This window comes from Arachis stenosperma, chromosome 2 (genome assembly GCF_014773155.1).
Source record: "Arachis stenosperma cultivar V10309 chromosome 2, arast.V10309.gnm1.PFL2, whole genome shotgun sequence".
Taxonomy (NCBI): Eukaryota; Viridiplantae; Streptophyta; class Magnoliopsida; order Fabales; family Fabaceae; genus Arachis; species Arachis stenosperma.
This window is the reverse complement of record NC_080378.1, coordinates 16,972,880-16,989,335: the sequence shown is the minus strand read 5'-3', so window position 1 is coordinate 16,989,335 and position 16,456 is coordinate 16,972,880. Positions and strand designations below refer to the sequence as shown.

General features: G+C 38.8%; 1 non-coding gene across 1 annotated transcript; it reads left to right on the top strand.

Moving 5' to 3' along the window:
• The first annotated feature begins 15,062 nt into the window (after positions 1-15,062).
• LOC130965002 (small nucleolar RNA R71) lies at positions 15,063-15,170 on the top strand. Its single transcript, XR_009081062.1, has one exon. It is a non-coding gene; the product is annotated as a small nucleolar RNA R71 (small nucleolar RNA).
• The last annotated feature ends 1,286 nt before the right edge of the window (positions 15,171-16,456 follow it).

The window sequence follows — 16,456 nt, the reverse complement described above, 5'->3', positions numbered from 1 at the left end:
CATTAGATATATATATTTTTTTATTTAATTAAATTTTGAGATAAATAATTTCATGATGAGGAGATACAAGAAAAAAAAGAAAAGTAAAAAAAAAAAGATGACAAAAAATAGAAAAAAAAGACAACAATAATTTATACATTAGAGATATCAATATCCAATCATCTATATCATATCCAAACATTATATCAATCCTTAAATTCCAAAACTCAACTCTCTCTCATTGCGAGTGTTGGACTTTTAGACTGTGTTTGGTTAGTATCTTTTAGAGTTTACACACAAAGAGACGAAAAAAAAAATACAAATAGATATAGACACATTCATACACAAATTTTTTCATATACAAAACACTAGTATTTATTTCAAGTGTCTATTTTATCCCAAGTATAATCATCACTACTACCACCACTACTACCATTATTATCACTTATTTCTACCATCATTGTTAATTTTTCAACCTCAATCCAAATTAATATCATCAACAAAATTTAATCACTAGTTCAACAATTCAAATTAAAAATTAAAATTAAAAATTTCAATAATGATATTTTAAAAATAAAAAATTAATATAAAATAATAAAAAACAAAAATGAAGGTGAGAAAGATGTAATGAGAGTTGAGAAAAATAATAGAAACAAAGAAGAAGGTGATAAAAAAAAGTATAGATCTGGCAAAAAAAAGAGAGAGAAATTTGGAATAGATATGGAAAATGATAGCAGTGACGTATTAGGACATGTGGCAGTGATAATTTGTGACGGCAAGGGTGGGGCAATGCGGTGAAAACATGATGGTGAGGGGAGAAGGCACGACGAGATGCAGAGGCACAGAGACAGGAAGAGTTTTGTGGTCAAATTTAAAATAGTTGTTTCTGTGGTTGCAGCAGAGGATGAAAGTGAAATACATTGGGCACGATGAGATGAATAGGCGACACAGAGACCGAAAAATTTTCACAATCATAGTTGAAATATTTGTTTTTGTGGCTGCAGTGGAGGATCTAAGTGAAATAGATTTGGATGGAGAAGAAGAAAGAGGAGGTTGAGATACAAAATAAAGTTCATATTGTGTCTCAGGTTAAAAATTCGTATCTCATCGTCTCAGAGAGATACAAAATACACGTATTATATATACTTTTGTATATAACTATATCTCTTTTTTTTATATCTCACAAAACAAAAACAGAAGTGTCAAACCATGTTCATGTCTTTGATAGACATGGATACCAACTAAGTAGACTCTTAGATCACCCAAAATCCAATTCCATTAATTCTTTCTGTTTTGCCCATCTATATCTGTGTCTCTCTGTCTGTCTGTGTGTGTGTATGTGTGCGCCATATATATCTGTGTCTCTGTGTGTGTGTGTGTGTGTGTGTGTGTGTGTTTTCAGCCAATTGGAACTTCACTAGTGAAATGAATGGGTGTAACTCTTAGATGAATTTGACTGGTAAAAATCATTAGTTTCGTTAATGACCTACAATAAAACCGAATAAACAGGGCTAATTAACAAATCAAATGGATTGGCAAATGTAATTTGTGAAGTTTTTTTTAAAATTTTAAACACTCCTATAATTGAAAAGGGGGAATTGACACAAAAATCAAAAGGAAAAATAAAAATTTTCCAAATTTGAGAGTTGAATGAACAGACCTTCAAGGCACTTGAGAAAATTAGGGTTCATTCTGAAGTTATGCTTTCAGTTGCGGGAGGTGGGCGTAGGCCATCTCTGACGCCCGTTTCTGGAAGTGGATTCATTAAGCAAGGTTTGGGTAAAACAGAGACTCATTGATTGAGGCAACTGGTGCATGAAATTGTGATCATCAATGGCGCCATCAACATGGTACGCTCAATTGCAATCTCAACTCTTTATCACAACTTCGCACAACTAACCAGCAAGTGCACTGGGTCGTCCAAGTAATAAACCTTACGCGAGTAAGGGTCGATCCCATGGAGATTGTTGGTATGAAGCAAGCTATGGTCACCTTGTAAATCTCAGTCAGGCAGATTCAAATGGTTATGAATGATATATGAATAAAGCATAAAGATAGAGATACTTATGTAATTCATTGGTGAGAATTTCAGATAAGCGAATGGAGATGCTTTGTCCCTTCCGTCTCTCTGCTTTCCTACTGTCTTCATCCAATCCTTCTTACTCATTTCCATGGAAAGTTGTATGTTGGGCATCACCGTTGTCAGTGGCTACAGTCCCGTCCTCTCAGTGAAAATGTTCAACGCGCTCTGTCACAGCACGGCTAATCATCTGTCGGTTCTCAATCAGGTTGGAATAGAATTCAGTGATTCTTTTGCGTCTGTCACTAACGCCCAGCCTTCAGGAGTTTGAAGCTCGTCACAGTCATTCAATCCTTGAATCCTACTCAGAATACCACATACAAGGTTTAGACCTTCCGGATTCTCTTGAATGTCGCCATCAGTTCTAGCTTATACCACGAAGATTCCGATTAAGGAATCCAAGAGATAAACATTCAAGCCTTGTTTGCTTGTAGAACGGGAGTGGTTGTCAGGCATGCGTTCATAAGTGAGAATGATGATGAGCGTCACATAATCATCACATTCATCAAGTTCTTGAGTGCGAATGAATATCTTGGAATAAGAATAAGCTGAATTGAATAGAAGAACAATAGTAATTGCACTAATACTCGAGGTACAGCAGAGCTCCACACCTTAATCTATGGTGTGTAGAAACTCCACCGTTGAAAATACATAAGAATAAGGTTCAGGCATGGCCGAGAGGCCAGCCCCCAAAACGTGATCTAAGATAGCATAAAACTCTCCAAGATGAAATTACAATAGCAAAAGGTCCTATTTGTAGAGAACTAGTAGCCTAGGATTTACAGAAATGAATAAATGACATAAAAATCCACTTCCGGGCCCACTTGGTGTGTGCTTGGGCTGAGCATTGATGCTTTCATGTGTAGAGACTTTTCTTGGAGTTAAACGCCAGTTTCTATGCCAGTTTGGGCGTTTAACTTCCATTCTTGTGCCAGTTCCGACGTTTAACGCCGGGTATTCTTGAGCTGATTTGGAACGCCGGTTTGGGCCATCAAATCTCGGACAAAGTATGAACTATTATACATTGCTGGAAAGCCCAGGATGTCTACTTTCCAACGCTTTTGAGAGCGCGCCAATTGGGCTTCTGTAGCTCCAGAAAATCCACTTCGAGTGCAGGGAGGTCAGAATCCAACAGCATCTGCAGTCCTTTTCAGCCTCTGAATCAGATTTTTGCTCAGGTCCCTCAATTTCAGCCAGAAAATACCTGAAATCACAGAAAAACACACAAACTCATAGTAAAGTCCAGAAAAGTGAATTTTAACTAAAAACTAATAAAAATATACTAAAAACTAACTAAAACATACTAAAAACATACTAAAAATAATGCCAAAAAGCGTATAAATTATCCGATCATCACAACACCAAACTGTAATTATTGCTTGTCCCCAAGCAACTGAAAATCAAATAAGATAAAAAGAAGAGAATATGCAATGAATTCCAAAAACATCTATGAAGATCAGTATTAATTAGATGAGTGGGGTTTTTAGCTTTTTGCCTCTGAATAGTTTTGGCATCTCACTCTATCCTTTGAAATTCAGAATGATTGGCTTCTATAGGAACTCAGAATCCAGATAGTGTTATTGATTCTCCTAGTTAAGTATGATGATTCTTGAACACAACTACTTTATGAGTCTTGGCCGTGGCCCAAAGCACTCTGTCTTGCAGTATTACCACCGGATACATACATGCCACAGACACATAATTGGGTGAACCTTTTCATATTGTGACTCAGCTTTGCTAGAGTCCCCAATTAGAGGTGTCCAGGGTTCTTAAGCACACTCTTTTTGCCTTGGATCACAACTTTATTATTTTTTTTCTTTTTCTCTCTTTTTCTCTCTTTTTTTTCGTTTTTCTCCCTTTTTTTTGTATTCACTGCTTTTTCTTGCTTCAAGAATCATTTTTATGATTTTTTAGATCCTCAGTAACATGTCTCCTTTTTCATCATTCTTTCAAGAGCCAACTATTCATGAACAACAAATTCAAAAGACATATGCACTGTTTAAGCATACATTCAAAAAACAAAAGTATTGCCACCACATCAAAATAATTAATCTGTTATAAAATTTAAAATTCATGCAATTCTTCTCTTTTTCAATTAAGAACATTTTTCATTCAAGAAAGGTGATGGATTCATAGGACATTCATAACTTTAAGGCATAGACACTAAGACACTAATGATCATAAGACACAAACATAGGTAAACATAAGCATAATTTTTGAAAAACAGAAAAATAAAGAACAGGGAGATTAAAGAACGGGTCCACCTTAGTGATGGCGGCTTGTTCTTCCTCTTGAAGATCTTATGGAGTGCTTGAGCTCCTCAATGTCTCTTCCTTGCCTTTGTTGCTCCTCTCTCATGATTCTTTGATCTTCTCTGATTTCATGGAGGAGGATGGAATGTTCTTGGTGCTCCACCCTTAGTTGTCCCATGTTGGAACTCAATTCTCCTAGGGAGGTGTTGATTTGCTCCCAATAGTCTTGTGGAGGAAAGTGCATCCCTTGAGGTGTCTCAGGGATTTTATGATGAGTGGGATCTCTTGTTTGCTCCATCCTTTTCTTAGTGATGGGCTTGTCCTCATCAATGAGGATTTAGTCCAACCTTTGATCAAAGTTGACCCTTTTTGAGTTTGAAAGGGACCTCGGGGATCACCTTCTTCTTGGCCACAACTTTATAGAAGTGGTCTTGATGCAACCTTGAGATGAATCTTTCCATCTTCCATGACTCAGAAGCGGAAGCTTTTGCCTCCCCTTTCCTCTTTCTAGAGGTTTCTCCGGCCTTAGGTGCCATAAATGGTTATGGAAAAATAAAAAGCAATGCTTTTACCACACCAAACTTAGAAGGTTTGCTCGTCCTTGAGCAAAAGAAGAAAGAAGAGAGTAGAAGAAGAAGAAATAGAGGAGATGGAGGTGACTTTGTGGTTCGGCCAAGGGGGAGAAGTAGTGTGTAGGTTGTGTGAAAATGAAAGATGGATGTGAGTGGTGAAGAGAATAGCGGGATTTGAAAGGTGAGGGGTTTTTGGGGAAGAGGTGTTGAGGTGATTGGTGAATGGGTGAAGAAGAGAGAGAGTGGGTGGTGGGGTAGGTGGGAATCCTGTGGGGTCCACAGATCCTGAGGTGTCAAGAAAAATTCATCCCTGCACCAAGTGGCGAGCAAAAATGCTCTTCATGCCAATTCTGGCGTTAAACGCCGGGCTGGTGCCCATTTCTGGCGTTTAACGCCAGCTTCTTGCCCTTTCCTGGCGTTTAACGCCAGTCTGGTGCCCCTTTCTGGCGTTAAACGCCCAGAATGGTGCCAGACTGGGCGTTAAACGCCCATTTGCTGCCCTTACTGGCGTTTAAACGCTACCAAGATCTTCCTCCAGGGTGTGCTGTTTTTCTTTCTGTTTTTCATTCTGTTTTTACTTTTTCAATTGATTTTGTGACTTCTCATGATCATCAACCTATAGAATAACAAAGGAAAATAGATAATTATAACATTGGGTTGCCTCCCAACAAGCGCTTCTTTAATGTCAGTAGCTTGACAGAGGGCTCTCATGGAGCCTCACAGATACTCAGAGCAATGTTGGAACCTCCCAACACCAAACTTAGAGTTTGAATGTGGGGTTTCAACACCAAACTTAGAATTTGGTTGTGGCCTCCCAACACCAAACTTAGAGTTTGATTGTGGGGGATCTGTTTGACTCTGTTTTGAGAGAAGCTCTTCATGCTTCCTCTCCATGGTGACAGAGGGATATCCTTGAGCCTTAAACACAAAGGATTCTTCATTCACTTGAATGATCAATTCTCCTCTGTCCACATCAATCACAGCCTTTGCTGTGGCTAGGAAGGGTCTCCCAAGGATGATGGATTCATCCATGTATTTCCCAATCTCTAGGACTATGAAATCAGTAGGGATGTAATGGTCTTCAATCTCTACTAGAAAATCTTCTACAAGTCTATAAGCTTGTTTTCTTGAATTGTCTGCCATCTCTAGTGAGATTCTTGCAGCTTGCACCTCAAAGATCCCTAGCTTCTCCATTACAGAGAGAGGCATGAGGTTTATGCTTGACCCTAGGTCACACAGAGCCTTCTTAAAGGTCATGGTGCCTATGGTACAAGGTATTGAAAACTTCCCAGGATCTTGTCTCTTTTGAGGTAATTTCTGCCTTAGACAAGTCATCCAGTTCTTTGGTGAGCAAAGGAGGTTTGTTCTCCCAAGTCTCATTACCAAATAACTTGTCATTTAGCTTTATGATTGCTCCAAGGTATTTAGCAACTTGCTCTTCAGTGACATACTCATCCTCTTCAGAGGAAGAATACTCATCAGAGCTCATGAATGGCAGAAGTAAACCCAATGGAATCTCTATGGTCTTAGTGTGAGCCTCAGATTCCCATGGTTCCTCATTAGGGAACTCATTGGAGGCCAGTGGACGTCCATTGAGGTCTTCCTCAGTGGCATTCACTGCCTCTTCCTCCTCTCCTAGTTCGGCCATGTGGATCATGTTAATGGCCTTGCATTCTCCTTTTGGATTCTCTTTTGTATTGCTTGGAAGAGTACTAGGAGGAAGTTCAGTAACTCTCTTACTCAGCTGTCTCACTTGTGCCTCCAAATTCCTAATGGAGGACCTTGTTTCAGTCATGAAACTTTGAGTGATTTTGATTAGATCAGAGACCATGGTTGCTAAGTCAGAGTGGTTCTGCTTAGAATTCTCTGTCTGTTGTTGAGAAGATGATGGAAAAGGTTTGCCATTGCTAAACCTGTTTCTTCCACCATTATTGTTGTTGAAACCTTGTTGAGGTCTCTGTTGATCCTTCCATGAGAGATTTGGATGATTTCTCCATGAAGAATTATAGGTGTTTCCATAGGGTTCTCCCATGTAATTCACCTCTTCCATTGAGGGGTTCTCAGGATCATAATCTTCTTCTTCGGATGAAGCGTCCTTAGTACTGCCTGGTGCAGCTTGCATTCCAGACAGACTTTGAGAAATTAAATTGACTTGCTGAGTCAATATTTTGTTCTGAGCTAGTATGGCATTCAGAGTGTCAATCTCAAGAACTCCTTTCTTCTGATTCGTCCCATTGTTCACAGGATTCCTTTCAGAAGTGTACATGAATTGGTTATTTGGAACCATTTCAATTAGTTCTTGAGCTTCTGTAGGCTTCTTCTTCAGATGAAGAAATCCTCCAGCAGAGCTATCTAATGACATCTTGGATAGTTCAGACAGACCATCATAGAAAATACCTATGATGCTCCATTCAGAAAGCATGTCAGAAGGACACTTTCTGATCAATTGTTTGTATCTTTCCCAAGCTTCATAGAGGGATTCTCCTTCCTTCTGTCTGAAGGTTTGGACTTCCACTCTAAGCTTACTCAATTTTTGAGGTAGAAAGAACTTTGCCAAGAAGGCATTGACTAGCTTTTCCCAAGAGTTCAGGCTTTCTTTAGGTTGTGAGTCCAACCATATCCTAGCTCTGTCTCTTACAGCAAAAGGGAATAGCATAAGTCTGTAGACCTCAGGGTCAACCCCATTAGTGTTGACAGTGTCACAGATTTGCAAGAATTCAGCTAAAAACTGATGAGGATCTTCCAATGGAAGTCCATGGAACTTGCAATTCTATTGCATTAGAGAAACTAATTGAGGCTTAAGCTCAAAGTTGTTTGCTCCAATGGCAGGGATAGAGATTCTTCTCCCATAGAAGTCGGGAGTAGGTGCATACCCAGCACCTTTCTTGCATTGTTGGCATTGTTGTTGTTTTCGGCTGCCATGTCTTCTTCTTTGAAGATTTCTGTTAGATCCTCTATAGAGAGTTGTGCCTTAGCTTCTCTTAGCTTTCGCTTCAAGGTCCTTTCATGTTCAGGGTCAGCCTCAACAAGAATGCTTTTGTCTTTGCTCCTGCTCATATGAAAGAGAAGAGAACAAGAAAATATGGAATCCTCTATGTCACAGTATAGAGATTCCTTGAGGTGTCAGAGGAAAAGAAAAATAGAAGGAAGAGGTAGAAAATTCGAACTTATCAAGGAAAGATGGAGTTCGAATTGTGCATTGAGGAGTAGTGTTAGTTCATAAATAGAAGGATGTGAGAAGAGGGGAAGAAATTTTCGAAAATTAAGTAAAAGATTTTAAAAACATTTTGAAAAACACTAATTGATTTTCGAAAACCAAGAGTGGAAAAGAAGTCAAGTGATTTTTGAAAAAGATTTTGAAATTAGAAATTAAAAAGATATGATTGAAAACTATTTTGAAAAATATGTGATTAAAAAGATATGATTTGAAAAACAATTAAAAAAAAAAGATTTGATTTTGAAAATCAATGACTTGACTAACAAGAAAAGATATGATTCAGACATTAAACCTTTCTCAACAGAAAAGGCAAGATATTCTGAGATGTTGAATCAAATCATTAATTGATAGCAAGTATTTTTGAAAATGGAAAGAAATTGATTTTAAAAAAAATTGATTGAAAAGATATGATTTGAAAAAGATTTAATTTTGAAAAATTTTGAAAACTTGAAAAAAAATTTGAATCAAAAACAAAATCTTTCCTCTTGTGTCATCCTGGCGTTAAACGCCCAGAATGGTATCCATTCTGGCGTTTAATGCCCAAAACACTACCCTTTTGGGCGTTTAAACGCCAACCAGGGCAGTTTTCCTTCCTCACTGGGCGTTTTGAACGCCCAGCTTTTTCTGTATAATTCCTCTGCTGTATGTTCTGAATCTTCAATTCTCTGTATTATTGACTTGAAAAGACACAAATTAAAAATTTTTTGGATTTTTAATAATGAGGAATAATCAAAATGCAACTAAAATCAAATAAACAATGCATGCAAGACACCAAACTTAGAAGTTTGTATACTACTGACACTAACAAAATGAGAATGCATATGAGAAACAACAAAATACTCAAGTCAAGAGAATTTAAAGATCAGAGCAAGAAAATCATCAAGAACATCTTGAAGATCACTTAAGACACATGAATGAATGCAAGAAGAACAGAAACATGCAATTGACACCAAACTTAACATGAGACACTAGACTCAACAAGAAACATAAAATATTTTTGGTTTTTATGATTTTGTAATTTTTTTGAGTTTTTTCGAAAATTATATGGAAAAGAAAATAAAGATATCAAAATTCTTAATGAGAATTCCAGGAATCATGCAATGTTAGTCTAAAGCTTTAGTCTAAAGAAATTAGACATGGCTAACCAAGCTTCAGCAGGACATTGCATTCAAGAGCTAAATTGATGAGAATCAATCAGCTTTGGTGATGATAAGAAGATCATCTTGAAACACTAGAATTCATTCTTAAGAACTCTGAAAAATACCTAATCTAAGCAACAAGATGAACCGTCAGTTGTCCAAACTCAACAATCCCCGGCAACGGTGCCAAAAACTTGGTGCACAAAATTGTGATCATCAATGGCGCCATCAACATGGTACGCTCAATTGCAATCTCAACTCTTTATCACAACTTCGCACAACTAACAAGCAAGTGCACTGGGTCGTCCAAGTAATAAACCTTACGCGAGTAAGGGTCGATCCCACGGAGATTGTTGGTATGAAGCAAGCTATGGTCACCTTGTAAATCTCAGTCAGGCAGATTCAAATGGTTATGAATGATATATGAATAAAGCATAAAGATAGAGATACTTATGTAATTCATTGGTGAGAATTTCAGATAAGCGAATGGAGATGCTTTGTCCCTTCCGTCTCTTTGCTTTCCTACTGTCTTCATCCAATCCTTCTTACTCATTTCCATGGAAAGCTGTATGTTGGGCATCACCGTTGTCAGTGGCTACAGTCCCGTCCTCTCAGTGAAAATGTTCAACGCGCTCTGTCACAGCACGGCTAATCATCTGTCGGTTCTCAATCAGGTTGGAATAGAATCCAGTGATTCTTTTGCGTCTGTCACTAATGCCCAGGGTTTACAGAAATGAGTAAATGACATAAAAATCCACTTCCGGGCCCACTTGGTGTGTGCTTGGGCTGAGCATTGAAGCTTTCATGTGTAGAGACTTTTCTTGGAGTTAAACGCCAGCTTTTGTGCCAGTTTGGGCGTTTAACTCCCATTCTTGTGCCAGTTCCGGCGTTTAACGCCGGGCAGTTTTGAGCTGATTTGGAACGCCTGTTTGGGCCATCAAATCTCGAACAAAGTATGGACTATTATACATTACTGGAAAGCCCAGGATATCTACTTTCCAACGCAATTGAGAGCGCGCTAATTGGGTTTCTATAGCTCCAGAAAATCCACTTCGAGTGCAGGGAGGTCAGAATCCAACAGCATCTGCAGTCCTTTTCAGCCTCTGAATCAGATTTTTGCTCAGGTCCCTCAATTTCAGCCAGAAAATACCTGAAATCATAGAAAAACACACAAACTCATAGTAAAGTCCAAAAAAGTGATTTTTAACTAAAAACTAATAAAAATATAATAAAAACATACTAAAAACAATGCCAAAAAGCGTATAAATTATCCGATCATCACAACACGAAACTTAAATTGTTTCTTGTCCCCAAGAAACTGAAAATCAAATAAGATAAAAAGAAGAGAATATGCAATGAATTCCAAAAATATCTATGAAGATCAGTATTAATTAGATGAGCGGGGCTTTTAGCTTTTTGCCTCTGAACAGTTTTGGCATCTCACTCTATCCTTTGAAATTCAGAATGATTGGCTTCTCTAGGAACTCAGAATCCAGATAATGTCATTGATTCTCCTAGTTAAGTATGATGATTCTTGAACACAGCTACTTTATGAGTCTTGGCCGTGGCCCAAAGCACTCTGTCTTGCAGTATTACCACCGGATACATACATGCCACAAACACATAACTGGGTGAACCTTTTCAGATTGTGACTCAGCTTTGCTAGAGTCCCCAATTAGAGGTGTCCAGGGTTCTTAACCACACTCTTTTTGCCTTGGATCATGACTTTATTATTTTTTTTCTTTTTCTTCTTTTTTTTTCGTATATACTTTTTTTTGAATTCACTGCTTTTTCTTGCTTCAAGAATCATTTTTATGATTTTTCAGATCCTCAGTAACATGCACAACAAATTCAAAAGATATATGCACTGTTCAAGCATACATTCAGAAATCAAAGGCATTGCCACCACATCAAACTAATTAATCTGTTATAAAATTTAAAATTCATGCAATTCTTCTCTTTTTCGTTTAAGAACATTTTTCATTTAAGAAAGGTGATGGATTCATAGGACATTCATAACTTTAAGGCATAGACACTAAGACACTAATGATCATAAGACACAAACATAAATAAAACATAAAGCATAATTTTCGAAAAACAGAAAATTAAAGAACGGGTCCACCTTAGTGATGGCGGCTTGTTCTTCCTCTTAAAGATCTTATGGAGTGCTTGAGCTCCTCAATGTCTCTTCCTTGCCTTTGTTGCTCCTCTCTCATGATTCTTTGATCTTCTCTAATTTCATGGAGGAGGATGGAATGTTCTTGGTGCTCCACCCTTAGTTGTCCCATGTTGGAACTCAATTCTCCTAGGGAGGTGTTGATTTGCTCCCAATAGTTTTGTGGAGGAAAGTGCATCCCTTGAGGTATCTCAGGGATTTCATGATGAGTGGGATCTCTTGTTTGCTCCATCCTTTTCTTAGTGATGGGCTTGTCCTCATCAATGAGGATGTCTCCCTCTATGTCAATTCCAACTGAATAACAGAGGTGACAAATGAGATGAGGAAAGGCTAACCTTGCCAAGGTAGAGGACTTGTCCGCCACCTTATAAAGTTCTTGCGCTATAACCTCATGAACTTCTACTTCCTCTCCAATCATGATGCTATGAATCATGATGGCCCGGTCTATAGTAACTTTGGACCTGTTGCTAGTGGGAATGATTGAGCGTTGGATAAACTCCAACCATCCCCTAGCCACGGGCTTGAGGTCATGCCTTCTCAGTTGAACCGGCTTCCCTCTTGAATCTCTCTTCTATTGAGCGCCCTCTTCACAGATGTCTATGAGGACTTGGTCCAACCTTTGATCAAAGTTGACCCTTCTAGTGTAAGGGTGTTCATCTCCTTGCATCATGGGCAAGTTGAATGCCAACCTTACATTTTCTGGACTAAAATCTAAGCATTTTCCCCGAACCATTGTAAGCCAATTCTTTGGGTCTGGGTTCACACTTTGATAATGGTTCTTGGTGATCCATGCATTGGCATAGAACTCTTGAACCATTAAGATTTCGACTTGTTGAATGGGGTTGGTAAGAACTTCCCAACCTCTTCTTCGGATCTTATGTCGGATCTCCGGATATTCACTCTTTTTGAGTTTGAAAGGGACCTCGGGAATCACCTTCTTCATGGCCACAACTTCATAGAAGTGGTCTTGATGCACCCTTGAGATGAATCTCTCCATCTCCCACGACTCGGAGGTGGAAGCTTTTGCCTTCCCTTTCCTCTTTCTAGAGGTTTCTCCGGCCTTAGGTGCCAAATAAATGGTTATGGAAAAACAAAAAGCAATGCTTTTACCACACCAAACTTAGAAGGTTTGCTCTTCCTCGAGCAAAAGAAGAAAGAAGAGAGTAGAAGAAGAAGAAATAGAGGAGATGGAGGGGGCTTTGTGGTTCGGCCAAGGGGAGAAGTAGTGTTTAGGTTGTGTGAAAATGAAGGAGTGAAGATTGGTTTATATAGGAGTGGAGAGGGGGTGTATGGTTCGGTCATGAATGGGTGGGTTTGGGAGGGAAAGTGGTTTGAATTTGAATGGTGAGGTAGGTAGGGTTTTATGAAGGATGGATGTGAGTAGTGAAGAGAATAGTGGGATTTGATAGGTAAGGGGTTTTGGGGGAAGAGGTGTTGAGGTGATTGGTGAATGGGTGAAGAAGAGAGAGAGTGGTGTGGTAGGTGGGGATCCTGTGGGATCCACAAATCCTGAGGTGTCAAGGAAAATTCATCCCTGCACCAAGTGGCGAGCAAAAATGCTCTTTATGCCAATTCTGGCATTAAACGCCGGGCTGGTGCCCATTTCTGGCATTTAACGCCAGCTTCTTGCCCTTTCCTGGCGTTTAACGCCAGTCTGGTGCCCCTTTCTGGCGTTAAACGCCCAGAATGGTGCCAGACTGGGCGTTAAACGCACATTTGCTGCCCTTACTGGCGTTTAAACGCCAGCACGGTTTTCCTCCAAGGTGTGTTGTTTTTCTTTCTATTTTTCATTCTGTTTTTTCTTTTTCAATTGATTTTGTGACTTTCCATGATCATCAACCTACAGAAAACATAAAAAAACAAAAGAAGATAGATAAATATAACATTGGGTTGCCTCCCAACAAGCGCTTCTTTAATGTCAGTAACTTGACAGTGGGCTCTCATGGAGCCTCACAGATACTCAGAGCAATGTTGAAACCTCCCAACACCAAACTTAGAGTTTGAATGTGGGGGTTCAACACCAAACTTAGAAGTTGGTTGTGGCCTCCCAACACCAAACTTAGAATTTGACTGTGGGGGCTCTGTTTGACTCTGTTTTGAGAGAAGCTCTTCATGCTTCCTCTCCATGGTAACAGAGGGATATCCTTGAGCCTTAAACACAAGGGATTCTTCATTCACTTGAATGATCAGTTCACCTCTGTCAACATCAATCACAGCCTTTGCTGTGGCTAGGAAAGGTCTGCCAAGGATGATGGATTCATCCATGCACTTCCCAGTCTCTAGGACTATGAAATCAGCAGGGATGTAATGGTCTTCAATCTTTACCAGAACATCCTCTACAAGTCCATAAGCTTGTTTTCTTGAATTGTCTGCCATCTCTAGTGAGATTCTTGCAGCTTGTACCTCAAAGATCCCTAGCTTCTCCAATACAAAGAGAGGCATGAGGTTTATACTTGACCCTAAGTCACACAGAGCCTTCTTAAAGGTCATGGTGCCTATGGTACAAGGTATTGAAAACTTCCCAGGGTCCTGTCTCTTTTGAGGTAATTTCTGCCTAGACAAGTCATCCAGTTCTTTGGTGAGCAAAGGGGGTTCATCCTCCCAAGTCTCATTACCAAATAACTTGTCATTTAGCTTCATGATTGCTCCAAGGTACTTGGCAACTTGCTCCTCAGTGACATATTCGTCCTCTTCAGAGGAAGAATACTCATCAGAGCTCATGAATGGCAAAAGTAAATCCAATGGAATCTCTATGGTCTCATTATGAGCCTCAGATTCCCATGGTTCCTCATTAGGGAACTCATTGGAGGCCAGTGGACGTCCATTGAGGTCTTCCTCAGTGGCGATCACTGCCTCTTCCTCCTCTCCAAGTTTGGCCATGTGGGTCATGTTAATGGCCTTGCATTCTCCTTTTGGATTCTCTTCTGTATTGCTTGGAAGAGTACTAGGAGGGAGTTCAGTAATTTTCTTACTCAACTGTTCACTTGTGCCTCCAAATTCCTAATGGAGGACCTTGTTTCAGTCATGAAACTTTGAGTGATTTTGATTAGATCAGAGACCATGGTTGCTAAGTCAGAGTGGCTCTGCTTAGAATTCTCTGTCTGTTGCTGAGAAGATGATGGAAAAGGCTTGCCATTGCTAAACCTATTTCTTCCACCATTATTGTTGTTGAAACCTTGTTGAGGTTTTTGTTGATCCTTCCATGAGAGATTTGGATAATTTCTCCATGAAGGATTATAGGTGTTTCCATAGGGTTCTCCCATGTAATTCACCTATTCCATTGAAGGGTTCTCAGGATCATAAGCTTCTTCTTCAGATGAAGCATCCTTAGTACTGCTTGGTGTAGCTTGTATTCCAGACAGACTTTGAGAAATCATATTGACTTGTTGAGTCAATATTTTGTTCTGAGCCAATATGGCATTCAGAGTATCAATCTCAAGAACTCCTTTCTTCTGATTCGTTCCATTGTTCACAGGATTCCTTTCAGAAGTGTACATGAATTGGTTATTTGCAACCATTTCAATGAGTTCTTGAGCTTCTGCAGGCGTCTTCTTCAGATGAAGAGATCCTCCAACAGAGCTGTCCAATGACATCTTGGACAGTTCAGACAGACCATCATAGAAGATACCTATGATGCTCCATTCAGAAAGCATGTCAAAGGGACACTTTCTGATCAATTGTTTGTATCTTTCCCAAGCTTCATAGAGGGATTCACCTTCCTTCTGTCTGAAGGATTAGACTTCCACTCTAAGCTTACTTAATTTTTGAGGTAGAAAGAACTTTGCCAAGAAGGCATTGACTATCTTTTCCCAAGAGTTCAGGCTTTCTTTAGGTTGTGAGTCCAACCATATCCTAGCTCTGTCTCTTACAGCAAAAAGGAATAGCATAAGTCTGTAGACCTTAGGGTCAACCCCATTAGTCTTGATAGTGTCACAGATTTGCAAGAACTCAGCTAAAAACTGATGAGGATCTTCCAATGGAAGTCCATGGAACTTGCAATTCTGTTGCATTAGAGAAACTAATTGAGGCTTAAGCTCAAAGTTGTTTGCTCCAATGGCAGGGATAGAGATTCTTCTCCCATAAAAAGTCAGGAGTAGGTGCAGTAAAGTCACCCAGCACCTTCCTTGCATTGTTGGCATTGTTGTTGTTTTCGGCTGCCATGGGTTCTTCTTCTTTGAAAATTTCTGTTAGGTCCTCTACAGAGAGTTGTGCCTTAGCTTCTCTTAGCTTTCGCTTCAAGGTCCTTTCAGGTTCAGGGTCAGCCTCAACAAGAATGCTTTTGTCTTTGCTCCTGCTCATATGAAAGAGAAGAGAACAAGAAAATATGGAATCCTCTATGTCACAGTATAGAGATTCCTTGAGGTGTCAGAGGAAAAGAAAAATAGAAGGAAGAGGTAGAAGAATTCGAACTTATCAAGAAAGATGGAGTTCGAATTGTGCATTAAGGAGGAGTGTTAGTCCATAAATAGAAGGATGTGAGAAGAGGAGAAGAAATTTTTGAAAATAAATTAAAAATATTTTAAAAATATTTTGAAAAAAACACTAATTGATTTTCGAAAACTAAGAGTGGAAAAGAAATCAAGTGATTTTTGAAAAAGATTTTGAAATTAGAAATTAAAAAGATATGATTGAAAACTATTTTGAAAAAGATGTGATTAAAGAGATATGATTGAAAAGTTATGGTTTTTAAAAAGATATGATTGAGAAGATATGATTTGCAAAACAATTTAAAAAGATTTGATTTTAAAAATTAATGACCTGCCTAACAAGAAAGATATGATTCAGACATTAACCTTTTTCAACAGAAAAGGCAACATACTTGAAATGTTGAATCAAATCATAAATTGTTAGCAAGTATTTTTGAAAAATGGAAAGAAATTAATTTTGAAAACATATGATTGAAAAGATATGATTTGAAAAAGATTTTATTTTTAAAAATTTTGAAAACTTAAAAAAATTTGAATTAAAAACAAAATCTTTCCTCTTGTGCCATCCTGGCGTTAAACGCCCAGAATGGTAACCATTCTGGCGTTTAACGCCC